This window comes from Oryctolagus cuniculus, chromosome 19 (assembly GCF_964237555.1).
Source record: "Oryctolagus cuniculus chromosome 19, mOryCun1.1, whole genome shotgun sequence".
Classification (NCBI taxonomy): Eukaryota; Metazoa; Chordata; class Mammalia; order Lagomorpha; family Leporidae; genus Oryctolagus; species Oryctolagus cuniculus.
The window spans coordinates 60,579,733-60,607,713 of NC_091450.1; the positions used below are offsets into that span (position 1 = coordinate 60,579,733).

The 27,981-nt window shown below is 39.7% G+C and overlaps 1 pseudogene; it reads left to right on the forward strand.

The window, feature by feature from the left end:
* The first annotated feature begins 1,933 nt into the window (after positions 1-1,933).
* Positions 1,934-27,554, forward strand: LOC127488879 (structural maintenance of chromosomes protein 4 pseudogene; annotated as a pseudogene).
* The last annotated feature ends 427 nt before the right edge of the window (positions 27,555-27,981 follow it).

Below are 27,981 nucleotides of genomic sequence, written 5' to 3' on the forward strand. Positions count from 1 at the left end.
TCTGTATTTCTCTGTCCATAATATGGGTGCTTTTAGCTCATGTTTTCTTAATAGGCACGATCCCTATCAGCCACCTTGTGAGGAAAGAAACCTGTCTGACCAAAGGCATCTGTGTGAGACTCCAGGTGTTCAGTGACCATTAAAGAATAAATTAGTACAATGACCACCATAATTAGATATTAGCTTTTCCCATGCCCATAAGGCTCCTTCATATCTCTCATGGTCAGTACCACAAGAAAGGGCACTCATGCTTCTATCTGCAGCACCAGGTTCTGCCTGTGAATGAGAATCACATTGTACACACCCAGGAGGATCATGTGGACTTGCACAAAGAAAGCACTGACATAAGGAGAGGAACTCAAAATTTGTTAGCAGAAATTCTAAGGTAAAATAGACAGGCAGCATGGACTGGGAAAATCATACACAGAAAATGAAGATTTGACCTGGACTCAAGGTGTAAAACAGCCACAGCATATTTTGGATGGCTGACATTTCTATTCCACTTTCAAAATTGTTCTTCTGGAAACAAAAGAGTCCTAGAGTTGTTTTCATGAGCTATTATTATGTCCCATCTCCTTTTTGTCTTCTGTAAAGAGGGGAATTTTGCCTTATCTTTCAAAGTAGGGACTGCAAGTTTCTCAGCATGTGCTATTACACCAAGATTTATTGACTGTACATCAGTGGATAGATTTTGATGACCTTATCCAAAGACATTTTCATGTGAGTAGTGAGAAGAGTGAGTGCCCAAGATGTGCAAACACTTGCAGGATCCTTTTCCCATGAACTTAGTTTCCTCTTCCTCACACTGTCCTCAGAAATCAATAGGATCCTCACTTCACAGGTGACAAAGTGGAGGAACTGAGGAGTTCCCCTGAAAAATGAGTAACAGGGGTTGTGACAACAGGGACATAGGGAATAGTCCCCTTATCTGATATACAGCTGTCAGAGGTTATCCTTAGGAGGCTGAATGCAGACAGAGGTGTGGTAGGAGGATTCCTATACCGAGACACCAAGGCCTCTTACAGGAAGTAGTCTTTCAATACACCAGCATAAGGCCCAGGTGGAATTTCTTATTCAAAATCCTGATCCCTGAACAAAGAAGGGTTTTCCCTTATGAATGGTTTTAGCCTCTTTGCCTCCCTTATAAGATTATCTGCATCCATTTGATTGGATATTCTAATGTTACATGGAACCCACCAGATTCATGCAATACTGCACATGCATGCCAGGTAGTTAACTGAAATTTTTGTTTTATACACGTACTGAGCTGTAAGCTGTCTGGCAAGGGTTAACATCATTGCTCTGTACTAAGGAGCAGAGATGGTTACATATAAGCAGATGAGGACTGCAGTTGAAGCCTTCATAGGTAAGCAGATAACAACTACATTTCAATCCCAGGACAGATGTCTCCTTTTTTCTTCTTCTAACCTTGAGAAGGCTTCTACCATGACTTTAATCCTCTCAGAAACAAGCTTAAGCAAAAGACAAAGGCCTCTGCTGCATTCCTCCTTTGAAACTCAGAACCCTTTTGGGTCAGACAGCATCATCCTTATCTGAGGACTTAGGTTTTTACAGAATTATGACATGTGTAGCTGCTTTGTTTTGTTTGTTTTTGACCAGAGTCTTTATGAAGCTAGAGACAGTTTCATAAACAAGGGCACAAGACAAGGAAAAGTCAGACAAGCCCCCGACACTATAATCACAGCACCTATTAGAGATTTGTGTCCACTAAAAGTTTTTAAAAAATCCTCCAAACAAGTCTTTAGAGTTTTAAACTTTCTAGGTCTCAATCAGATTATGAGTGACCTTTTTTATTTGATCAGTAATTTTTTATGATCTTGTCCTCATTATCTATTTGTATTCAACAATTGCTTAGATAAAAATTTAAAATATAATGAGGCAAAAAAGAAAGGATCAGCCCATTTATTGTATCATGTGGCAGATTCCTCAAGCTTTGGCCATGTGTAAATCAGTCAGCATCCGGGGTATCGGAGGCAAAGCTGTCGTCCTCTGGAGTTCCTCTGTAGTCACCGTCTCTGGTGATCTCTTCATGGCTGACTCGCTTGTTTCACATGCGCAGTTTGTAGGCTGTTGCTTTATTTGAGTTGCATTTCAGTTTCAGACCCCAGCTTCTCTCTGCTGTGGTGGATCCAGAGAGCTATCTCATCCATCTTGACGGTAGTGGAGGTGGATGAAGCAATAGTCTCTTGTTTTAGGTGTTTGCTTTATGTGTTTGAAGGCCCTTTAACAATAGAGGCCTTTTTCCTCCCCTTTGTAACTTTGTTAAGTCTGGAGGAAACAGATCTAACAAGCAAATTAAATGCAACAGGATCTAAAACAAGAAGATGGAATCATTATTAGAATATCTAGGAAATGTGTTACCTAAACCATGAGAGATTTTCTCACTGAGAGAGGCATGTAGGCCTGGCCAGGTTTATGTGAGGCTCAGACCTATCTGTTTATATGGGATATAGGAAGAAACATCATAAGGAAGATGCGAACCTCTTTAGGGAAGACACCTGTTGACTCTCATTACCTAGCCTGCCTGTGAGAAGAGCTGGCTTGAACAGGAGGTTAGTGTAGAACAGGCAGCATATCCAAGACGAAGATCACAGTCCTGTCTATACTGAACCTAGGCCTTCCCCTCTGCAGTGGTGGTTATCTTGGAAGCTGGGCAGAGTAAAGGGCTTTTTCAGCTTGGAGCCAGCATGGTCTCATTCTAATCTGAATCCCTTCAGCCCCAGGGAAGTTCCACTCAACCAACTCTTAACAGAATTTTTTAGAGGCTGGCTTTAGTCAGGATGCCTGTTTACCTGATTTCTTGGCTTTCCGTATGGAAACCTAATGATATTTGGGCTGGACTGCCTCCTAGGGTCTCTCTAATGGCAGAACATAGTGTAAAACAGCTATTAGTTGTCTCACTAGCTGTCTTTATATTTGCTCCACAAACTAATAAAAACATTTGTTACTAAGTTTTTATACATTGACATGCAACCTACACACATGTATGTATAACATACATTATAAGACTGAGACAGGGGCCGGCGCTATGGCTCACTTGGTTAATCCTCTGCCTGCAGCACTGGCATCCCATATGGATGCCAGGTTCTATTACCAGTTGCTCCTCTTCTGGTCCAGCTCTCTGCTGTGGGAAGGCAGTGGAGGTTGGCCCAAGTGCTTGGGCACCTGCACCTGCATGGGAGACCAGGAGGAAGCACCTGGCTCCTGGCTTCGGATTGGCACAGCGCTGGCCATGGTGGCCATTTGGGGAGTTAACCAATGGAAGGAAGATCTTTCTGTCTCTCTCTCTCTTACTGTCTAACTCTACCTGTTGAATAAAAAAAAGAAAAAGAAAAAGAATAAAAAAGACTGAAACAGAAAGCAATTTTAGTAACAGTTTTTTAACTGTTTTTAAAATTTTTTTTAAAAAGATTTGTTTATTTGAGAGGTAGGGTTACAGACAGAGAGAGGGAGAGACAGAGAAAGTTCTTCCATCCTCTGGTTCACTCTCTAATTGGCCACAATGACTGGGGCTGGGCTGGCCAGGAGCCAGGAGATTCTTCTGGGTCTCCCATATGGGTGCAGGGGCCCAAGCACTTGGGCCATCTTCTACTGCTTTCCCAGGCCATAGCAGAGAGCTGGATTGGAAGTAGAGCAGTCAGGGATCAAATCAGTGCCCATATGGGGTGCCGGCACCACAGGAGGAGGATCCAGATGCTATGCCACAGTGCCAGTCCCAGTTAACTGTTTTTAAAATTATCATTTATTGATTAGAATTATCTTTTGTTCCTAGTATCCTAAACTAACCATATCCTTTTAGTTGGCACCTGTAGTTTATTGTTAAACTTTAGTATTATCTGTTTATGGAGCTGTCCCAAAATACTGGATGTAACAGAAATCATGCAAAGATGTTCTTTGGGTCCTAGAAGAGGAAATATTTAAACACAGAATCAACAATATTTCAATTTTTATGAGCAGTCTTGTTTTCTTTTGGAGGCTTGAAACTTCTTAGTAAGAGAATGTAATTGAAACAAGGCACCTGTTTACTCTACATAGTATTTTAGAAGGCAATTGTAGGATTTTGTAAAACATTTATCTCTTTTAGGTCTTCAAGCCTTTTTATTAAGATAACCTTTATGACATAACAACACAACAAGAGCATTAGATTTTCTAACTGTGGACATTTGTTTCAGTACATTTTATATTAGCATGACTTAAAGTTTAGTACCATTGTGGCTGGCAGTGTGGCACAACGAGTAAAGCTGCTTCTTACAGTGCCAGCATCCCATATCAGCACCAGTTTGATACCCAGCTGCTCCACTTCCAATCTAGCTCTCTGCTATGGCCTTGGAAAGCAGTACAAGGTGGCCCAAGTGCTTGGGCCCCTGGACCCTCATGGGAGACCTGGAAGAAGCTCCTGGCTCCTGGCATTGGATTGGCCCAGCTCTGGCCATTGCAGCCAATTGGGGAGTGAACCAGTGGATGCAAGACCTCTCTCTCTCTGCCTCTCTGTCTCTGTCTGTGTAACTCTGATTTAATGTTTAGTACCATTTTACATCTTGACAGTACTTTCAATAGGATCTAAAAAGGCTGATTAGTTGGTATCCATACTAGATGAGAAATATATCCTTTGACAGTTCCAAGGGGCCAACTGGAACTATCAGATTCCAAAGAAAAACTTTTGAGTTTTTGAATGTTAATGATGTCAAAGCTTAAATATCAGATTGAACCAGGATCACTTATCATCATGAATACAGATCAGATTTAATCACTGCTATAATCTTTAATTTTATATCACAGAAAAATAGATGGATAGCTTTTATATCCAAAAAATTCTATTTGTTTTATAAACTTTTATGACTTAAATACACCCATTGCAACTTACTTAAACCTTTTTTTCTCATTTTAGTCTAAAATAGCCATTAATTGTAAAAATTAGTCAAAGTAATTATTACAAGCCCTATTTTTTCTTTATTATTATTTTTAAAGTCTGTCTCTTAACCTATTTCACTAAGAAACTCATTTTTATCTTAGAGACTTTTTTTTCTGTCTGATTTTCTTGATTTACATTGAAATAATCCTTTAAAAATCTCAAAATAAAGATAACATTTTAATATAAAAGAGCATTCTGAATTACAACCTTACATCTAAGCAGTCTTTTATTATTTTATTTGTAGGCAGTTTATGAAAACTTATTTGTCAACAAATTCAAAATTTTTCATAAAATATTAAGTTTTAAGGGTATTTAAGTTTATATTTAGACACATTTATCTCATTTATGTTCATTCTATTTACATTTTGCAATTACACATAGATGACCTACAATGCTGATACTATATCATACACTGTATTAAAATTAGAATTACATTTATATGGAATTTCATTTTTTATTAAATGCCTCTAACTGGAAATCAGTGTTATCAACCTGAAATCTATTAAATGGTCATTTTTCATTTAGGAAAGACAGGCAGTGTTGCTGCAAAACACCACTTTTTATGGCCATATATTTTAGATTTATATTATCCAGTTACAGCTGAACCAAATTAGCACAAGAGTCATTATCCTGTCATTTTTATGTGTGAGATTATTATAACTCTTTAAATTTTAGATTGAGTTTGAGCCTAGTTTTTCACCTAACAAGCACCTTAGGCCAACACCTAGTCAACAGTCAGATACCTGGGATCTTCTCTGAAACAAACATGTGGTCAGGCAGTTACAAGACAGGTCCCAAGGGGGCTTTGAGCCAAGGGTGGGTGTGCCACATAGGCGAGAAGCCTATTGGAGATGCTAACTTACATTTAGGAGACTTCAGTATCACTGCCCTAGGCTGCAACATAGGGGGCCTTCCTCCGCCATTCCCAGCAAAGAGGTGGTATTAACACACCACAAATTAAAAAGAAGAAAAAAAACCCTCTAGATTGACTTTCTCTCTTTTTTCCCCAAAAAAGTACAGCTAGAGAGGTGGAGAGTGGAGTGAGCCTTTTCACAAACAGCCACCTGAAGAAGGGAACACATCATAAAATGGAAACTGATGGATCCTAAGGGGGATTGTAATCATCTGCAAAGGGGCTGAAGGACTCTGCGATGACTGGGCAGAATGCAGATTACCTGGTCTCTGACAATGGACCACTGTTGCTCCTGATGTCCCTGCAGTTCTTGAGTTTTCCTCCTGAGATTGAGATTCACTTTTTTTTTTTATCTTTTATTTAATGAATATAAATTTCCAAAGTACGTCTCATGGGTTACAATGGCTTTCCCCCCCATACCGTCCCTCCCACCCACCACCCTCCCCTTTCCCACTCCCTCTCCCCTTCCATTCACATCAAGATTCATTTTCGATTATCTTAGTATACAGAAGATCAGCTTAGTATACCTTAAGTAAGGATTTCAACAGTTTGTTCCCACACAGAAACATAAAGTGAAAAATAATAGATGATTTTTTTAAATGATGATGAAATCAGATCAGACCTATTGTCATGTTTAATCCCAGTGAGAGTCAAGTTGGGAATTGATAGTTTCTTTTCTTTTTTTTTTTTTTTTTAACAGAAGATCAGTTTAGTGTACATTAAGTAAAGATTTCAACAGTTTGCACCCCCATATTCACTTTCGTCAGATGAAGAACAGTTTTTACTATGATTTCACATCATGTGCCCATGTGACCACTATCCTCACACATGTACACAATACATTCACACAGATCAAGTATCTTGATTCTAAAGACACAGTGGAATTTATGCTGTTGCTATACCATTTCCTTATCCAGAGTTTAAACCTGCAGGGTTCTGAGTTGATGCCATCCCCTTACCCGTTTTCACTATCTTCCTAGTTGATCCTACCTTGAATATCTTTTCTCATAAAGTCCTGTTCTTTTCCTGATATTGCCCTATTTCTCAAGAGTGGCAACAACTGGATTTATAGAATGACACAATCATGTGTTATGGATGTCACCTGTCTTACAGAGAACTGCCTTCCTAAGGACAATGGCAAAAATCACCACCCACAGCAACATTCAGCTGGTGTTAGGGATCAGCATGTGTTTAATAACCAACATCTTCTAGCAGTTAGTATAACTTCACTTGCTGTGTTTTTTCCTGATGTGAGTTCTTTCTCTCCGTGTGTCTTCAGATCATTTGTTTACATTTCTCTGTTAATCAGGCCTAAGCATTATTCAGAGTTAAACAGAATCCAACACTGATACCTGGAGCACTGGGTGTTCAGTCTATGAATCCACTTGGTTTCAGCATTTCTCCTTCACCAGTTTCAGATCCTCTGCTTTCTGACAGCTGCCTCTCCTCCAGCAGCTCCTGATGGTTCCTTGCCAGCTCTCTACAATGAAGTTAATGATGCTCTTCCAGTCTCCAAGATGCACAAATAAGTATCAAAAGCTTTATGATTGAAACAGCAAAGCAAGTTACAGAAATCAAAGCAAGAAAACTAAAAAAAGTCTGTTTTTAACTGAATTCACACCGGTTTTTGTAGAAACCCTTATAAAGTAATTGCAGGAGCCTAGTTTGAACAACACATGCTTCATATAATGTGCTGGTATCAGTGAATAGAGAAACAACTTACCCTTCCTTGACCACCTTTCTTTCTGTATAGTTTTATTTTTTTATTTGACAGGTAGAGTTACAGACAGAGAGAAAGGTCTTCCTTCTGTTGGTTCACCCCCCAAATGGCTGCTGATCCGAAGCCAGGAGCCAGGTGCTTCCTCCTGTTCTCCCATGTGGGTGCAGGGTCCAAGCACTTGGGCCATCCTCCACTGCCCTCCTGGGACACAGTAGAGAGCTGGACTGGAAGAGGAGCAATTGGGATTAGAACTCAATGCCCATATGGGATGCTGGCACTGCAGGCAGAGGATTAACCAAGTGAGCCATGGCACCAGCCCCTCTTTCTATATAATTTTCATAAAGAACAGTCACACTTGTCTCCACTAATTCCAATTCAGCTTCTTGTTTGGCTATCACAGAACTCAATATATTATATTTGTATTCTCCGTTTCTTTTTAGTTGTTGTAAAGAATAAAGCTATTATGTTTGTGTGTCAATTTGTAGCTAAACACTTGGTTAGGATAAGTAGAGGAGAAGGGTGAGGATCCTAGAGACAGAAAGCCATTCTGCTTCTCAGCAAAAACTCATGTTTTCCATAATGGGCTTTCTACCCTAAAAACAACATACCTTCTTCCAGTTTCCATACACTGCAGTTCAGGTTCTCTGCTTATCTTCCTCCACTTCATTTATATCTCAAATTATTAAGAGAAAGATGAGATGTTCAAGAAGTTATGGTTGTACAATATTGTGAATGTTTAAAATTGCTTTTTGTTAAAATGGTTGGTTAATTGTACTTTACGTATTTTCTACTAGAATACATATATTTTAAAAACTTGAAAGCGAAGTAATCTTTTTGGTTCTCTGATTTATGTCATCAAGAGCAGTAACTTTTGTGAGCTCCTCCCTCTTGATATTTAGCTGAGCTTTTTCTTCTAAACCTCCTTGCCTTCAGACTTCAAATTCACTCCCATGATATGTGAGTGACTAGTGTCAAACATTCACATTAATGACTTAATTCCCAGAAGAAAACTCCATGTATATATCACACAATTTTGACTTTCTACAATATAACATACTGTTCTGCTTCAAATCTAAAGCATACAATGGGAATCCTATAGTAAGTATAGGTAGTTTACATCTCAATGTCCTGATGTGTTCATTGAAAGCATGCCATTCATGTCTCTGAACATTTTTTCCCAATATCTGCACACAGGAAAGAAACAAAACATGACTACAATTTCCATAGAGACACTCAGTAATAAGCTGAAAAGATAAAAGGTCAATGAAACATATCCCTTGATACCTTTCTATCTGAGGGGAAAGAAGTTGATGCAGGTTAGGAATAGGAGAAATGTCAAGCATGTAAGAAATGAGGATCAACAATAAAAGAAACCACCTTGAGGCATGATCATTCAGTGTGTCTTCAATATTCCCACTTAGGATGTAAAGGGATAGATGGCTAAATGATGGGCAAAGTAACAAAGGCAGAAAATGGTCCAAGTCAAATGATTCAAGTGAACTTTCCCTAAAGGCATGAAAAAACAAAGAAAATAAACTTAACATCTCAGTTCACATTGAGAAGTTCCTATTCTGTATTAGGAGAGGTTGGGACTGCTCTACTTGGCTTGATATCCTCTTCCTTACACACATATTTTCAGTTTATGTATGCAGGCTGGCATGCAGTGCTGAATGTTAAGATAATATATCATACTTCCTGGTTCAATGAATTTATAAATTCATTGTAGAATTAGTACAGCACTTGAGCAGCTTCAGCAAGAAAGTTCAAACTCCCACAATTTTACTGCCATGAGAGACTGTTCACCTCACTCCACCCAAGACATAAAAAGTGTCAAGAGCCAAATTATGACAAAATGTAACCTCCAATCACTTACCACATCCTGATGCTCTGCATGCTGATCTCTTTTATACTCATCTGACCATGAGTAATTTCAATGAGGTTATTTCCTATATCATCAGCATCTTCAAGCTTTTTTTCATCATCCTTTAAGAAAGCACATTGAATCACTGAGTCATTCTTTGGTTTTTACATCAGCTTCTAGGATTTATTGCATTTAAAAAAAAGATTTATTCATTTACTTGAAAGGCAGAGTTACAGAGAGGCAGAGGCAGAGAGAGAGAGAAAGGTGTACCAACCACTGGCTCACTCCTCAAATGGCTGCAATGGCCTGAGCTGTGCTGATCCAAAGCCAGGAGCCAGGATCCTCCTCTGGGTCTCCCATATGGGTGCAGGGGTCCTAGGATCTGGGCCATCTACTACTTTCTCTGGCCATAGCAGAGAGCTGGACCAGAAGAGGAGCAGCCGGGACATGAGCCAGCACCCACATGGAATGCCTGCACCACAGGCAATGCCCCTACCCACCATGCCACAGCACAGGCTCCTAATGTGTTAATAAAGGAATCTTGGTTTAAATTTCAGCTTTCCATCAAAGAGACTCCTTTTGTTTCTGAATTTTGATATTGTTTCTTTGATTCACTAATATTTATGTGTATGGAATAAAGGAACATAATTAAAAATATTAATTCAAATGTTGACCAAAATCTATCTTAAATTGTTTGACTCAAATATCAAATAAAAAGAACCTTATTTTATATTCAAGATTTTTCTTTGATAGATTATATAAAAAGAAACTTGATTGCAAGAAGCAATAGCAAAATAATCAAATTATGAGGTATAAATGATTCAGAGAGCAACAAAATAACATAAAAATCAAAAGGAGAATGATACTTTTTTCCAAAGACATTTTTACAGCTTCAGTATACTACATCATGACATTATTGATATTTTCAAAATTTTTCTGTAAGTTAACTAGAAGGAGATAAAAGCAATCTCTGATATTGAGGAACATTCAACAAAATCACATTATGCCAATATATTAGAAGCAACTGTACATTATCTGGCACTATGCACGTAAAATGTGTTTATGAAAAAGATTCTTTATTGCATAATGTTTTAAATCTAATAAAAAAGTATCCTATTTCAATGAAATTCCTGTTAAACTTCTACATTCTTGTGAAACTATCTTTGCCTAACTTCCCTGCTAGCAGTAGGAACTATTTCACATGGAAAATTCTATAATCTCAAATAATTTTATCTTCAACAGAAATGAAACACATAAAAATATCAAGCATCTAGTGTTATTGTTCTTTCTTCTATTACCAACACTAATAAATACATCTCTTCCAAAAACATCCTCATTCAATTAGGTTTGTCCAAATCCCAGCCACTATTTGGAATTCCATAAAAGAAATATTAAAATTTTCAGTTGCTTGGCTACTCCAAAAACTTGTGATGACTCCCTTCTTCAGAGGAACTACATTTCACAAGAAGCAGAGAAGAGGCTCTGGAGACACACTTTTGAGATCAAGCATGATTGAGTGCATTCCCTGACTTGCCTCTTAGCATCTAGGAGATCTGGTTTAACTCACAATTCATCTATGATGGGCCTTCTCATCCTTAATATGATTCCTTAATATGAGAATGCTATCACCTACCATAAACATGAACAATATGCTTAAAGCCTGCATCTTTCAGATGGGTCACACTTACCAACACCTCAGGCAGTCCAGTCAATTTCTCTGACACTCAATTCTCTCCTCTGACTCCAGAATGTATCCTGGTCTTCTATTTGTTCTCCCATTGCATGAACCTGTGTGGTGGGAAATAGCAACTTGACCTCTCTCCCCTCTTCCTCATCCCAATGAAAAAGCAAAACAACACTGAAAAGCACAGGTGAAGGTTACAACCCAAGGACACAAGCTCAGCAAGTAGCTGAGATCTAAACATAGGACTAAGGGTCACTTCAACCTCCCCACACCTTACTACTACCACAGAGCTGCTCCATGTTAAATGTGGCATTCAGCTGAGGCCTTTGTCTAAGGCACTGATGGGCTAAAGGATATCAAAGACATGCACTAAATAATGAGGAGACAAAAGCAAGGTCACTAGAGGAAACTTTATCCTCTGCTGCTTACTATTACTGTAAACTGTAAACACAGCCTGACTTCCAGTCAGTTAAAACTAAAAGCTCACATAAATGGCTTATTTATCAAATTTGCATTTCCCAGAACATTTAAAGATTAATCACTTTCAGAAAAAATGTCCAACCACAATATGACAACTTATAAAGAGTTCATGAATTTCATATATACTGCTTTATGAAAACAATTTTAAATACACAGCAGGTTTTGTATCTGGTGAACAAATTTCACGTATCTCATACATACAGTTTTATGAGTATAATGATACTTCCCTCCTATCTCTGTCTTTCACTCCCACCTCTCTCCTCCTTTATTTTCTTATTTAGCTTTTAATTGTTATAATAACATGCCTTCAAATTACTTTATAATCACAAGGGTAAACCTTCACTAAATGAAGAATTCAACAAGTATTAAGTAGAAAAACTACTGTTCCTCAACAGAATAGAGAAGAGTGATAAACACTCTTCAGAGGCCAGAGCTATGGCACAGTGAGTTAAGCCATAGCCTAAAGTGCCAGTATCCCATATGGGCACAGTTCCTAACAAGGATGCTCCACTAATGCTCCCGGAAAGCAGAAGAAGATGGCTCAAGTTCCTGCACCCAGCCTCCCATGTGAGTGACATGGAGGAAACTCCAGTCTCCTGACTTTGGCCTGATCCAACCCTGACCATTGTGGCCATTTGGGAGCAAACCAGCAGCACTTTCTGAAATGGATAAATCGATTAAATTAGCACATTCATCACCTCACACACTTGTCTATGATGAGAACATTTATGTCCTCACAGCAATTTTCAAGTATGCAACATTCTAAATCATAAATTTTCTTTTTTAAAATATTTAGTTTATTCAGTGGGGCTGGCTCAGTAGTGTAGCAGGTAAAGCCACCACCTGAAATACCAGCATCCCATTTGGGCACCAGTTCAAGTCCCAGCTGCTTCACTTCCAATACAGCTCTCTGCTATGATCTGGAAAAATCATAGAGGATGGCCCAAGTGGATGGAATTTTCTCTAGAATAGATCACATGCTAGGTCATAAAGCAAGTCTCAGCAGATTAAAAAAAAATCATACCTTGCATTTTCTCAGACCACAATAGAAGGAAGCTGGAAATCAACAACTGAAGAATAACTAGAACATATGCAAACACATTAAGACTGAACTACATAACAGTGGGTCATAGGGGAAATCAAAGGAGAACTCAAGAAAACTTCCGGAAACCAATGAAATCAATATTACATCCTATCACAACTTATGGGAAAGAGCAAAGACAGTGTTAAGAGGGAAGTGATTAGCAATGGCTGCCTACATCAAGAAATTTGAAAGGCACCAAATAAATGAGTTACTGATGCATCTCAGGGACCTTGAAAAACAACAAATCAAACACCAAATTCATAGGAGAAAAGATATAAAATAAATCAAATAAATACAAAATTGAAACAAAAAAACAAAAGTTCACAAAATGAAGAGATGCTTTTTCAAAAAAAAAAAAAATAAACAAAGTTGAAATGCTACTGGCCCAACTAACCAAAAAAAAAAAAAAAAAGAAGTCCAAACTAATAAAACCAGAAATGAAAATGGAAATGTAACAACATATATCACAGAAATAAAAAGAATCATCAAGAATTACTACAAAGAGCTGTTTGGCAAAAAAAAAAAAGGGGGGGGTGGGGAATTGTTGAAGAATAGATTCTTGGACAGATACAACCTACCCAAATTGAGTCATGAAAACATAGAAAACCTAAACAGATTAATAACCAAGAAGGAAATTCAGTGATTAAGACCCTCCCAACAAAGAAACCTCAGGTCAGATGGATTTACTGCTAAGTCAACCAAACATTTAAAGATCTAAATCCACTTAATCTATTCAAAATAACAGAATTGGAGGGGATCTTCCCAAACTCCATCTATGAAGCTAGCATCACCTTAATTCCAAAACAAGAAAAAAAGACACAGAATAAGAGAACTATAGACCAATTTCCTTAATGAACATTGATGCAAAAATCAATGAAATTATAGCCAATAGAACCTAACAACACATCAGAAAGATCGCTCAACCAGACCAAGAGGGATTTATTCCTATTATGCAGGGGTGATTAATCACTCACAAGTCAATAAATGTGATATATCACATTAGCAAATTGAAGGACCAAAACCATATGGTTACCTCAATTTCTACAGAGAAAGTATTTGATAAAATACAGCATCCTTTCATGATGAAAACCTTAAGCAAGTTGGGTAAATATGGAACATTCCTCAACACAATCAAAGTAATGTATTTTAAGCCTGTGGATAGCATTTTATTGAATGTGAAAATGTTGGAAGCATTTCCACTAAGATCCAGAACCAGAAAAAGATGCACAATCTCACCATTACTATCAATACACTCCTGGAAGTTTTAGACAGAGCCATTAGGGAAGAAAAAGAAATCCAAGGGGTGCAAATTGGGAAGGAAGAAATCAAACTGTCCCTGTTTACAGATATGATTCTGTATAGAGAGAATCCAAAAGACTTCACTAAGAGACTATTGGTACTCATGAAAGTGGTTTCATGTCAGAATATACAATTAATGCACACAAATCAATAGACTTTGTATACACAGAAAACACCATGGCTGAGAATGAAAATCTAATACCACTTCTTTTCAAAATAAGTACAAAAATACCTTGGAATACATATAACCAAGGATATAAAAATCTCTATGATGAAAATTATAAAACATTAAAGAAAGGAATAGAAGAAGATCCTTAAAAATGGAAAAAAAATCATCGTTGTTCATGGAATGGAAGAATCAGTATCATCAAAATGTCTATACTACCAAAAGCCATTCCTGTCAGATCTAGGACATTCTGCTCAGATCTAGAAAAAATGATGATGAAATTCACATGGAAACATAGGAGACCCCAAATAGCTAAAACAATTTCTACAACAAAAACAAAGCTGGAAGCATCACAATGTTAGATTTCAAGATATTCTATAGGGCAGTTATAATCAAAATAGCCTGGTACTGAGAAAGAACACCAGGTAGGTTGACCAAGGGAACAGATTACAAAACTCCAGAAATCAATCCATGCATCTATCCCCAACTTATCTTTGACAAAGTAACTAAAATCAATCCCTGGACCAATGACAGTATCCTCAAGAAATGGTTCTGTAAGAACTGCAAACTCCACATTCAGAAGTACGAAACAAGACCCCTACCTTACATCTTATGCAAAAGTCCACTCAAAATTGATCTTTGACCTAAATCTAAGACATGATGCCATCAAATTATTACAGAATATTTGGGATATCTTGCAAGACATTGGCCTAGGCAAAGACTTTTTGGAAAAGACCCCAGAAGCACAGTCAATCAAAGCCAAATTTGACAAATAGAATTACATCAAAGTGAGACACTCCTGAACTGCAAAACAAACAGTAAAGTGAACAGGCAACTGACAGAATGGGAGAAAATATTTATAAACCATGCAACTGATAAAAGATTAATATCCAGAATAAAGAGATCAAGAAACTCAACAACAACAAAACAAACAACCCAGCTAAGAAATGGGCAAAGGACGTGAATAGACTTTTTCAAAAGAGGAAATCTAAATGGCCACCAGATACATAAAATCAGCAATCAGGGAAATGCAAATCAAAACCACAATGAGGTTCCATTTCACCCCATTTAGGATGGGTTTCATACAGAAATCAACAAGCGACAAATGCTGGCGAGGATGTGGAGAAAAGGTACCCTTAACCACTGTTGGTGGGAATGTAAACTGGTCCAATCACTGACAAAGATAGTATGGAGATACTACAGAAATCTGAATATAGACCTATGATATGACCCAGCCATCCCTCTCCCAGGAATTTACCCAATGGAAATGAAATCAGCATATTAAAGAGGTATCTGTACCACCATGTTTACTGCTGCTCAATTCACAATAGCTAAGATATAGAATCAACACAAATGCCTATCAATCCAAGACTGGATAAAGACATTATGGTATAGGAACACCATGGAATACAACACAGAACTAAAAAAAAAAAAGAAATGAAATGAAAATTCTGTCAAATGCAACAAAATGGATGGAACTGAAAAACATTATACTTAGTGAAATAAGCAAATCCCAAAAGGACAAATACAATATGTTCTCCCTGATCTGTGGTAACTAATAGAATGCTTTAAAGGTAATCTATAGAAGTGAAATTGACACTTTGAGATATGGTGAGTTTGAAAAGCCCTTGTCTCAACTGTTGAGGAACAGTTTTTGTTCTTTTCATACTATTTGTTGAACTCTTCACTTAGTTTAGAGTTAATATTATGTGAATAAAGTTAATTGAAAATAGGTCTTAGCAAAAAATAAGAATGAGAAGAAGACAGAGGAAAATGATGGGTGGTACTGTGGGTGGGAGGGAGGGAAGGGTTTGAAGAATCACTATGTTCCTAAAGTTGTATATATGAAATGCATGAAGTTTGTTTACCTTAAATAAAATATTCCTAGATAAAAATATGTAAGTAAATAATATAAATAAAAAAGAAATATTTTCCATCTGCTGGTACATTCCCTCAAATAGCTGTAATAGCTGGGGTCAGGCTAGACCAAAGCCATGGGCCAGGAACTCCATCTGGTTCTCCCACATGGGTGCCATAGATTCAAGCTTTTGCCCCATCATCAGCCACTTTCCCAGGTTCATAACCAGGGATGCAGATTGGAAGCAGAACAGGGAGGACTTGAACCAGTATTCATATGGGATGCCAGCATCATAGACAGGGGTGTTTCCTACTAAGCCACAACATGGGCCCCTATATTATAATCAGCAAATTCACAACTAGAGAAATTGACATTCCCCTTCCCAAGTCATATCCCTTTAATTTCTTATTCTTGCCTAATAGCTCTGGCTAAAACTTCCAGAACTATATTGAATAGCAGTGGTGAGAGTGGGCATCCCTGTCTGGTACCAGATCTCAGTGGAAATGCTTCCAACTTTTCCCCATTCAATAGGATGTTGGCTGTGGGTTTTTCATAAATTGCTTTGATTGTATTGAGGAATGTTCCTTCTATACCCAGTTTTCTTAGAGTTTTCATCATGAAAGGGTGTTGTATTTTATCAAATGCTTTCTCTGTATCTATTGAGATAATCATATGGTTTTTCTTCTGCAGTCTGTTAATGTGGTGTATCATGTTGATTGTTTTGTGCACATTGAACCATCCCTGCATGCCAGGGATAAATCCCACTTGGTCTGGGTGGATGATCTTTCTGATGTGTTGTTGCATTCTATTGGCCAGAATTTTATTGAGGATTTTTGCATCTATGTTCATCAGGGATATTTGTCTGTAATTCTTTCAATGACATTCTCTTTAGATGTGACTTCTAGCACATGCACAGGCTCCTAGAACCCACAACACAGTGGGAATACAGAATACCTCTGTCAGCCCAGAAAAGCAGTGTCATACGGCCCTTTACACATGCAGCACTCTTCAAATGCTTAGAACACTGATGGCATTTTCTCTGTCATGATAATGTCATAGGGTGCCTGCATACCAGTTCCTGTCTCCAATGCAGGGAAAATTTACAGAATAAGATGGGGTAAAATGAGCAGAGAGCAGAAGAATTATTTGCACAGAATGTGGAAGTATACATTCAAGAAGCACTGTAGGCATACTCAAGTTAGAGTTGTACTCAATGAGGTTCAGGTCCATCACTTTATATAATATGGAGGCATAAGGAATAGGCTTTGGGGTCAGGTTAACTGAATATTCAAGGTATTAAAGGTGGTTAGAATTTGGGGGGACTGGAGTACCACCCATTTCCTTGCCCATCCCATTTTTGGAAATATCAGAAGTATTCAAGGCATCAAGTGCATGATGGAAGTAGAAGTGTCAGCTATGGTAACTGAAAATTAATGACATTATAATTAGCTATAGGTCAACAAGAGTTTGCAGTATTTTTGGCAGGTGCCAGTTCTGAAGGATATTTTTGTAGAAACTGCCTGGAAAGAAAGAGTTGGCAGTAGAGTTGGAGCTACCAGGAGGGCCTGGTGACCTCAGGGTCTCCTTGCTAGTCACCTGCTTGAATATGTTAAAAAGTTTGCATATTTGAGAACACTGCACCAGTGGTATAGCAGGCAATCTTATGAGACAGATTTCCTTTATTCAGCAAAATACCTTCTCATTTCCCACGTTACCACATGGCCCCAAAGCTCTCTCTGTTCTGCTGTTGAGAAGTATTCAACTGTGTGATTCTATCAGCTTCTTCCTGCCCCCATTCACCTGTTCAAGAATACTTGGGTGCTATATAGGTTTTCTGTGTCTATTAAAAAACAGACCACAAAATGAGTGGCTGAATAATAGAAATGTAGCTTCCAGGGAATGGGTCCTTGGCACACTGATGAGAGCACTACTTGGGATGGCTACATCCCATCCCAGAATGCCTAATTTTTCTTAGGTAAGAATTTATTTATTTATTTGGGTCTGATGCTGTGGAATACTGGGATAGGCCTCCATCTGTAGTGTGGTGTCAGTATCCCAAGTGGGCACTGGTTTGAGTCCTGACTGCTCTGCTTCCAACATATCTCCCTACTAGTGTACCTGGAAATGCAGCAGAGGATAGCTCAAGGGCTTGGGCCCCTACAACTAATGGAAAAAGCTCCTTGTTCTTGGCCCAGCTGTGATGTTGCAACCATTTGGAGAGTCAACCAACAGATAAAACACATCTCCCTCCCTCCCTCCCTCCCTCTCTGTGACTCTGCCTTTCAAATTAATGGATCTTAAAAAAAAGAGAGAGAGAAACAGAGAGAAAGAGGTGGGGAGGGAGGAAGGAAAGGAAAGAGGGAGGAAGAAAGGGAGAGAGAGAGAGAGTTAGAGGGGGGTGGTGTTTCACCTATAGTTTCACTCTGCAAATGGCCACAACAGCTTGGAGCGGGGCCAATTCTAAACCAGGAACCAGGAGCTTCATCTGGGTCTACCACATGGGTTCGGAGTCCAAGGGCTTGGACCATATTCTACCGCTTTCCTAGGTGCAATAGTGGGGAGCTGTGTTGAAAGTGGGGCAGCCAGGGCAGGAACCAGCACCTGCATGGGGTATCACATCTCAAGCATCAGTTTAAAGAGTTACACAAGGCCGGCGCCGTGGCTCACTAGGCTAATCCTCCGCCTAGCGGCGCCGGCACACCGGGTTCTAGTCCCGGTCGGGGCGCCGGATTCTGTCCCGGTTGCCCCTCTTCCAGGCCAGTCCTCTGCTGTGGCCAAGGAGTGCAGTGGAGGATGGCCCAGGTGCTTGGGCCCTGCACCCCATGGGAGACCAGGAAAAGCACCTGGCTCCTGGCTCCTGCCATCGGATCAGCGCGGTGCGCTGGCCGCAGCGCGCCGGCCGCGGCGGCCATTGGAGGGTGAACCAACGGCAAAGGAAGACCTTTCTCTCTGTCTCTCTCTCTCACTGTCCACTCTGCCTGTCAAAAAAAATAAAATAAAAAAATAAAAAAAAAAGAGTTACACAAAAATGACAGCCCCCAGGCTGCCTGCATTTGTCACAGCTCTGTTTCCCATCTACCTTCCTGCTAATTCACACCATGCTAGGTAGCAGGAGATAATTCACATACTGAGGTTCCTGCCACTGACATGGGAAACCAGGATTGAGCATTAAGGTGACTGGCTTAGGCATGGCTCACCACCAGATATTGCAGGTATTTGGGGAATTAACCAGAGGATGGAAGATCTCTCTTTCTCACACTCAAACACACCAAAGTAACAAAATAAAAGTTTTTAAGTTTCATTTAATTTCAAGTGGATTTACAAAGAGACAAAGAAGGAGGAAATGAGGGAGGGAGGGAGGGAGGGAAGGAGGGAGGGGAGAGAGAGACAGAGATAAAGAGAGAAATATTCCATCTGCTGGTTCACTCACAGATGGCCACAGGGACTGGAATTGGGCCAGGTCAATCCCAAGAGCCTGGAACTTCACCAGGTCTCCTATAAAACAAGAGGCACAAGGACTTGGGTCATCTTCTGCTGCTTCATTGGGCATGTTAGCAAGAGCTAAATCATAGCTGGAGAAAATGGGACTCGAAGCTGCATTCATATTGAATGCCATGGTTGCAGGCAGTACCTTAATTTGCTGTGCCATAATGTTGGCTGCTGTTGATCCCCACTTTCTGGTAATTTGAATTGCAGAATGACAGCAAGACAGAAAGATAAAGTGAGACAGCTGACCAGTAGCAGAGACAGAGAGATCTTCCATCCACCAGGTCACTCCCCAAATGTCTACAATGGCCAAGGCTGGGCCAAGTTAAAGCCAGGTGCCCAGAACACCATCCAGATCTCCCATATGGGTAGCAATTGAGCAAGCACTTTGGCCATCACCTAAAGACTCCCAGAGTATACATTAACAAGGAGCTGCATATGAAGCTGGGCAGCTGGGAATCACCCAACACTCTGATATGGGGTGCTGGATTGACAAGCAGCAGCTTCAACAGCTGCACCTGAGTGCCAAGCCCTATCATGGTTTGTCATTGTGCAACTCCCTATCCTTTAGTGTTGTAGACCTGGGATGTGCTCCTAATGTATGTAAGAGAACAAAAGCTTGAGATGTGGTTCATCAAAAAGTGAAGCATGGGGCTGGCTCTGTGCTGTAGCAGGTAAAGCCACCACATGTAGTGCCTGCATCTCATATGGGTGTCAGATTGAGTCCAAGCTGCTCCACTTCCAATCCAGCTCTCTTATATAGTCTGGGAATGCAGTAGAAGATGGCCCAAGTGCTTGGGCCCTGCACCCAGAGCTTAGTCTCCTTTATCCCTTTCTCTTTTCTTTATAGATTCAAGTAGAACATAAGCATATAGTTCTGTAAGCTTTGATGCTGGTTAACTGTATGATCACTAAGTATACTGACAAGAGTTCACTGTCAAACTTAAGAATGGGAATCCAAGATGGGGGAGTTGGAATGTGAGTGGGAGGGAGAGGAAGTCCCATTGTGTCCTGAAAGCTGTATATAGGAAACATATGAAACTTGTATAACCTAAATAACATATAAATCAATTTAAAAAGCTCTTTTCTTTGTTGGTCACAAAAAGGGATACAAAAACCTTAGAAGAATTAGCACATTAAATAAATCACTTTTGAACCACTCTGTTGTGGCTCACTTTGGTCTACCTGCATAAAACTTGGATACAGGGAATCATCTCCTATTATTTAAATTAAACAATGTTAAGCAGGAAAACAATGACATAAACAAGAAATCCACCAAGTGGCCATTTCTCATTCAATCTCAGGGAGTACCAAGGCCAAGCATTGATACATGGAAACACCACATTTTTGATTCATGGGTTGAAACTAATGTTTCTTTCTCTGTAAAATACACCCTAAAGGTTATTAAAATCTGACTCTAATCACATCCTGTTATGTTATCCAAACCAATTTAACCAACTTAGAAAACAAGTTTGGAAACTTTTTTTTGGGGGGGTGTTATGACATTATTTATGTATTTAGTTTTACTAAAGAACATAATCTACCTTTGGAATTTTCACTATTACATTAGTGGATCATTGAAAAGTCAATAAATTTTTTTAACTTTTATTTAATGAATATAAATTTCCAAAATACAGCTTATGGATTACAATGGCTTCCCACCCATAACGTCCCTCCCACCCGCAACTCTCCCCTCTCCCACTCCTTCTCCCCTTCCATTCACATCAAGATTCATTTTCAATTCTCTTTATCTACAGAAGATCAGTTTAGCATACATTAAGTAAAGATTTCAACAGTTTGCTCCCACACAGAAACATAAAGTGAAAAATAATAGATGATTTTTTAAATGATGATGAAATCAGATCAGACCTATTGTCATGTTTAATCCCAGTGAGAGTCAATTTGGGAATTGATAATTTCTTCTTCTTCTTCTTTTTTTTTACAGAAGATCAGTTTAATATACATTAAGTAAAGATTTCAACAGTTTGCACCCCCATAGAAACACAAAGTGAAATATACTGTTTGAGTACTCGTTATAGCATTAAGTCTCAATGTACAGCACGCTAAGGACAGAGATCCTACATGAGGAGTAAGTGCACAGTGACTCCTGTTGTTGACTTTACAAATTGACACTCTTGTTTATGGCCTCAGTAATCTCCCCATGCTCCAGTCATGAGTTTCCAAGGCTATGGAAGCCCCTTGAGTTCTCCGACTCTTATCTTGTTTAGACAAGGTCATAGTCAAAGTGGAGGTTCTCTCCTCCCTTCAGAGAAAGGTATCTCCTTCTTTGAAGACCTGTTCTTTCCACTGGGATCTCACTCACAGAGATCTTTCATTTAGGTTTTTGGTTTTTTTTTTTTTTTTTTTTTTTGCCAGAGTGTCTTGGCTTTCCATGCCTGAAATACTCTCATGGGCTTTTCAGCCAGATCGGAATGCCTTTAGGGCTGATTCTGAGGCCAGAGTATTGTTTAGGACATCTGCCATTCTATGAGTCTGCTGAGTATCTCGCTTCCCATGTTGGATCGCTCTCCCCTTTATTTATTCTATCGGTTAGTATTAGCAGGTACTAGACTTGTTTATGTGCTCCCTTTGACTCTTAGTCCTTTCATTATGATCAATTGTGAACTGAAATTGATCACTTGGACTAGTGAGATGGCATTGGTACATGCCACCTTGATGGGATTAAATTGGAGTCCCCTGGTATGTTTTTAACTCTACCATTTGGGGCAAGTCAGCTTGAGCATGTCCCAAATTGTACATCTCTTCCCTCTCTTATTCCCACTCTTATGTTTAACAGGGATCACATTTCAGTTAAATTTCAACACTTAAGAATAACTGTGTGATAATTACAGAATTAAACCAGTCATATTAAGTAGAGCAGACAAAAAAAACTACTAAGAGGGATAATGCATTAAGTTGTTCATTAACAGTCAGGGCTATGCTGATCAAGTCACCGTTTCTCATAGTGTCCATTTCACTTCAACAGGTTTCCTTCTGAAGGCAGTGATATTTAAGCTCCAAAAGGGAGAAATCACTTTAAAGCTGACGTCCAGTTACATGAGACTGTTATATAGCCAAATGTCATAGAGGGGGAAGGGAGTCACTGAAAGTCACTGAAAGGGAGATGCCTTCCTGCAGAGGAATGCTGAGCTGAGAGAGGAGTCTTTCTCCACCCATCTCACACTAGGAAAAGGAGTAAAGTTAACAAAACACAAATTTGAAACCAGGCACTAGAGTGGAGTGGTCCCTATTACAAGCACAACAGAACTTTGGCTCCACAACCTGATAATGGATTTTTAAATTATTCTATGGAGGAAAGATGTGATCTAGCACCATATTGTGAAAGAAAGTGGAGACAGACATTAGGCAAAATATCTAGGTTCCTCAGGAAGCCATTTCTCTTCATCCTGTAGTTTGAAAATAAGCCAAGCCATGGTGCAGAGAAAGTACAACCTTCTCTTTTTTTTTTTAATTCTGGCAGTCAAAGGAATTTCAGTGTTTAAGAACACAACCCAAAGGACAGCCAGTTATAAATGATTTGTTTCCCATCTGTGCTGAGAAGATAAAGAGAGAAGCTTGCTTCAGCATTTCTCTCTCATGCTACCCCATTTCCTGCTCTGCAGCCTCCTGTACACCATGAGGTCCAGGATGAGGGCAGCAGCAGCCCATAGGACCAGGTGTGTGTACCTAAACACACTCCTCCCGATCAGGTTTCTTTATGTTGGATAAGATTTGTACTCATTTAATGCTCTCTGGCATCCTGCATGCTGAGGTCCATGAAATGGGAGGAAATGGCTAGTAGGAATAAGCAAGCATACCTATGCTGTCTTCCCCCAGTCAGGCTCTAACAGTGCACTCCAGGAGGTGGAGACAGGACTAGGCACCTGCACTATACAGGTCTTTGTACCTATGCCTAGTGTGAGTGAAACCAGTTGCCTTACATCCCCAGTTTTGAGCCATGACATATGGCTGAACTTGGAAATGAGGTTCCACAAAGGGGGTCTCAACTAATACTCTCATGGCCAGAGTTTGGAGGGAGGACAAGTGATCCTTGCTGCCCAGACTGTTGAATGTGCAGAGGGGGAACAGCGGTGTGGTATGAGGATAGAAATTTTCCCAGGAGGTCATCTTTAAGAGCATGGCTCTGGGATTACTGGGATTACTTCCAACGAGCTCTTTGGCAAAGAAAAACCTGGGCAGGAGAATGGAAAGCATGGGCATTAGTTAACTGGCACAGGTGACTTCTTCCCATACATATGGGTCCTGAGTTCTTTGGGGCACACAAGAATACAGATCAATGGGAGACGCCACCTAGGTCTGCAATGCAGGCTCCTCAGTTCAGATCTAGGAGCTTTAAGTTGTCACAGGAGATTCTCATCCAGGGAACTGGGAACGTGGGCTTGGAGAATGAAACTCAGAATAAGAGTTCCCAGGGCAGAGAGCCACCTGAGCACATAATGCAGGCAATAATCAAAGAAAGAATAAAGTGGAAGGAGGACAAAAAGTGTCATCCAACTTAGGCCCTGTATCTTAAAACCAGTATCCCACACCAATTGCTTTTAATTGGCTCAAAGACCTGAGGTTTTTAAAAGAAAAATGACTATGTAGAAGATCAGGTGTTTTCCAAAAACCAGAGAAACAGTCTGCCTTACTCACCTTTCCAATGGATCTGAGGCAATCCAAGTCATGGCACCAATGATGCTGCAGGAATTTCAAGTCCATTCTTTGTCTCACAGCAATAAATAATCACAACACAGATAATGAGGGTGGGGGAGCAAAAGCAAAAGTAGGTTTTCTTGAGAAAATGATACTCCTGCTAGTCAGGAGGGGAACTAAGGAAGGGGTCTAATAAGGCCTGGGTACAGGAAGTTTAATTAGAGAGTTATATTAATGGATTCATTTTCTAAACAGACTTGAACACCATGTATCTGTATCTTCTCTCTTGGGAAATGGTCATGACCCCAAACCATGAAAAAATGTTACCTTACCTTATTGTCCCATTTGAAAAATGGGACAGTATATTCCCTCTCTGCCTGTAATTTCTCTTACTGCCTCCTCACCTTCCCTCTCCCAGACAGGATTCCATGACTACCTCTTAATTGTTTCACTTCTCATATAAGGGCCCCACCTCTTGGGCATTTCCCAAGAGGCTACTGAGATGCCACTTTGTACTCTGGACTCAAGGGCTTTCCTCTGGGGCTGCAGTATACAACACATCCAGGTGAAGAATTTTACAATCCTCCTGCCAATCCCTGGGCCATCCTTGCTCTTTTTAGCCTCAGTATCTTAGGTCCCTGCCTCCTCCTCCTGCTGCTGTTTCCTGGGATGCTCTGTCTCTCTGGTGCTCCCTGGGAGCAGCTCCTGACTTCTAAATCATCCTCACTGCTGTTGGTGCTCAGTGTGGTGGAGAGGGAGGTCAGAGGATCCTGGCTGAGGACTGCACAGGCAGCAGGGATCCTTGTCAACATGACCAGTTGGGAACTATCTGTCCTGCAGGACTCACTGCTACTCATATTGGGAGTCCCATGGCAAGGATTCTGTCCTGATTGGTCTTCTTCAAGCATCAGTGGTTGGGAGCTGAAAGCGGCACACTCACGGGCTCTGCTATTGCAGTCTGAGTGTCCCAGGAGGCACTGGAGAATGGGGCAGCTCTGAGCACTGGGGATGGCCTGAGGCATGGGCTTCACTTTGTTGTGGTCCTTCTGAAGTACAGGGGACTGGGTTGGAGCTTGGGTGGCAGGGAGCCTGCTTTATGGTCCAGCTGGAATCCCAGGTCCTCAAGGGAACTTAGAGCTTCAGGACCCTGAGGAGACACTAGAGGCTCCACTTCACTATGTCCATGTATTTTTTGCATGCTGTATCCCTGCTGTTGGCATATCACCCAGTGTGGCACAGAGGACAAGGAGTCATCCCATTCATTAAGCTACAGCGGAGAGCATAGGCCCCATGGGAATTCTCATATTTCCTGTTCCTGGGGAAGAAACAGAAACTCTTCATTTGTTTCAGGTGCTTCATGTCCTACACTGAGCCACTGGTGGCCTATGATTTCTGCCACTATGGGCCTTGCCTCAGGGTCATAGGTCAGCAACCTGTCCAACAGGTTACAAAGCTCTGGGTTTATGTAGTAGAGGATTCTGTAGTATTCAGACAGGATGGTTACCTTCAGCTGCACAAAATCCTCCCCATCAAAAGGTAGTGACGTGTGGGGAAAAAAAAAAGAATAAAATTCAAACTCCTGAAAATACTCCTCGATTATTTGATTTAGTCAAAGTAAAAGATGAGGAAATTCTCCAAGCTTTTTAGTTTGCTTTACGGGATACCTTGGTAACTGACAACTTGAATCAAGCTACAAGAGTAGCATACCAGAAAGATAGAAGATGGAGAGTGGTAACTTTACAAGGACAAATCATAGAACAGTCAGGTACTATGACTGGTGGTGGAAGCAGAGTAATGAAAGGAAGAATGGGTTCATTGGTTGTCATTGAAATCTCTGAAGAAGAGGTAAATAAAATGGAATCACAGTTGCAGAGAGACTCTAAAAGAGCAATGCAAATCCAAGAACAAAAAGTACAGCTTGAAGAAGCAGTAGTTAAGTTATGGCATAGTGAACAAGAAATGAGAAACACACTAGAAAAGTTCACTGCAAGCATCCAGTGATTATCAGAGCAAGAAGAATATCTAAATGTCCAAGTTAAGGAACTTGAAGCTAATGTACTTGCTACAGCCCCTGATAAAAAAAGCAGAAATTGCTTGAAGAAAATGTTAGTGTGTTTAAAAGAGAATATTATGATGTGGCTGAGAAAGCTGGTACTGTAGAAGCTGAGGTTAAATGATTACACAGTATCATTGTAGAAATCAATAACCATAAACTCAAGGCCCAACAAGACAAACTTGATAAAATAAATAAGCAGTTAGATGAATGTGCTTCTGCTATTACAAAAGCCCAGGTAGCAATCAAGATGGCTGACAGAAATCTTAAAAAAGCACAAGAATCAGTCATTTGTACAGAGAAAGAAATAAAAGATACTGAGAAAGAAGTAGAAGACCTAACAGCAGAGCTAAAAAGTCTTGAAGATAAAGCAACAGAGGTCATCAAAAATACAAATACTGCAGAGGAGTCATTACCTGAGATCCAGAAAGAACATCGTAATCTACTTCAAGAACTGAAAGTTATTCAAGAAAATGAACATGCTCTTCAAAAAGATGCACTTAGTATTAAGTTGAAACTTGAGCAAATAGATGGCCACATTGCTGAACATAATTATAAAATAAAATATTGCCAAAAAGAGATTTCAAAAATATCACTGCATCCCATAGAAGATAATCCTGTTGAAGAGGTTTCAGTTTTGAGCCCCAAAGACCTTGAAGCAATCAAGAATCCAGATTCCATAACAAATCAGATGCACTTTTGGAAGCCCAGTGTCATGAAATGAAACCAAACCTTGGTGACATTGCAGAATATAAAAAGAAGGAAGAATTATATTTGCAACAGGTAGCAGAATTGGACAAAATTACTTACAAAAGAGATAATTTTGGACAAGCATATGAAGATCTGTGGAAACAGAGGCTAAATGAATTTATGGCAGGCTTTTATATAATAACAAATAAATTAAAAGAAAATTATCAGATGCTTACCTTGGGAGGGGACACTGAACTGGAGCTTGTAGACAGCTTGGATCCTTTCTCTGAAGGAATCATGTTCAGCGTTCGACCACCTAAGAAAAGTTGGAAGAAGATCTTCAACCTTTCTGGAGGAGAGAAAACACTTAGTTCTTTGGCTTTAGTATTTGCTCTTCATCATTACAAACCCACTCCCCTTTACTTCATGGATGAAATTTATGCAGCCCTTGATTTAAAAAATGTGTCCATTGTTGCATTTTATATATATGAACAAACAAAAAATGCCCAGTTCATAATAATTTCTCTTCGAAACAACATATTTGAGATTTTGGATAGACTTATTGGAATTTACAAGACATACAATATAACAAAAAGTGTTGCTGTCAACCCAAAAGAAATTGCATCTAAAGGACTGTGTTGAATTTATTCATACTGAAGACTTCAAATCAAGTAGGCATACATTCAGTGTGTTATTGATTTTCTATTTGTAATGAATTGTATATATATAAAAAAAAGGTAGTGACCCTGTCACCATGGTGTACAGGACCACACCCAGACTCCAGACATCAGCCTTGTACCCACTGAACTCCTCATCTAAGAATTCCTCTGGGGCACAGTATTCAAAGGTCCCACACAAATACTTCCAGCATTCTCCATCAGCCAATTTGCAGCTGAGCCCAAAATCGGTCAACTTAATATTTAGATTGGCATCTAGAAGGAGGTTTTCTAACTTTAAATCTCTGTGCACGATGTGCTACATATGGCAGTAATGCACAGCTAATAAAGTTTGGTTAAATAGCTGACTTATCTCTTCATCTTGTAGGTAGCCTCGTTCTATCATAAAACATCTAAGGTCCCCCTGATTGCATACTCCATA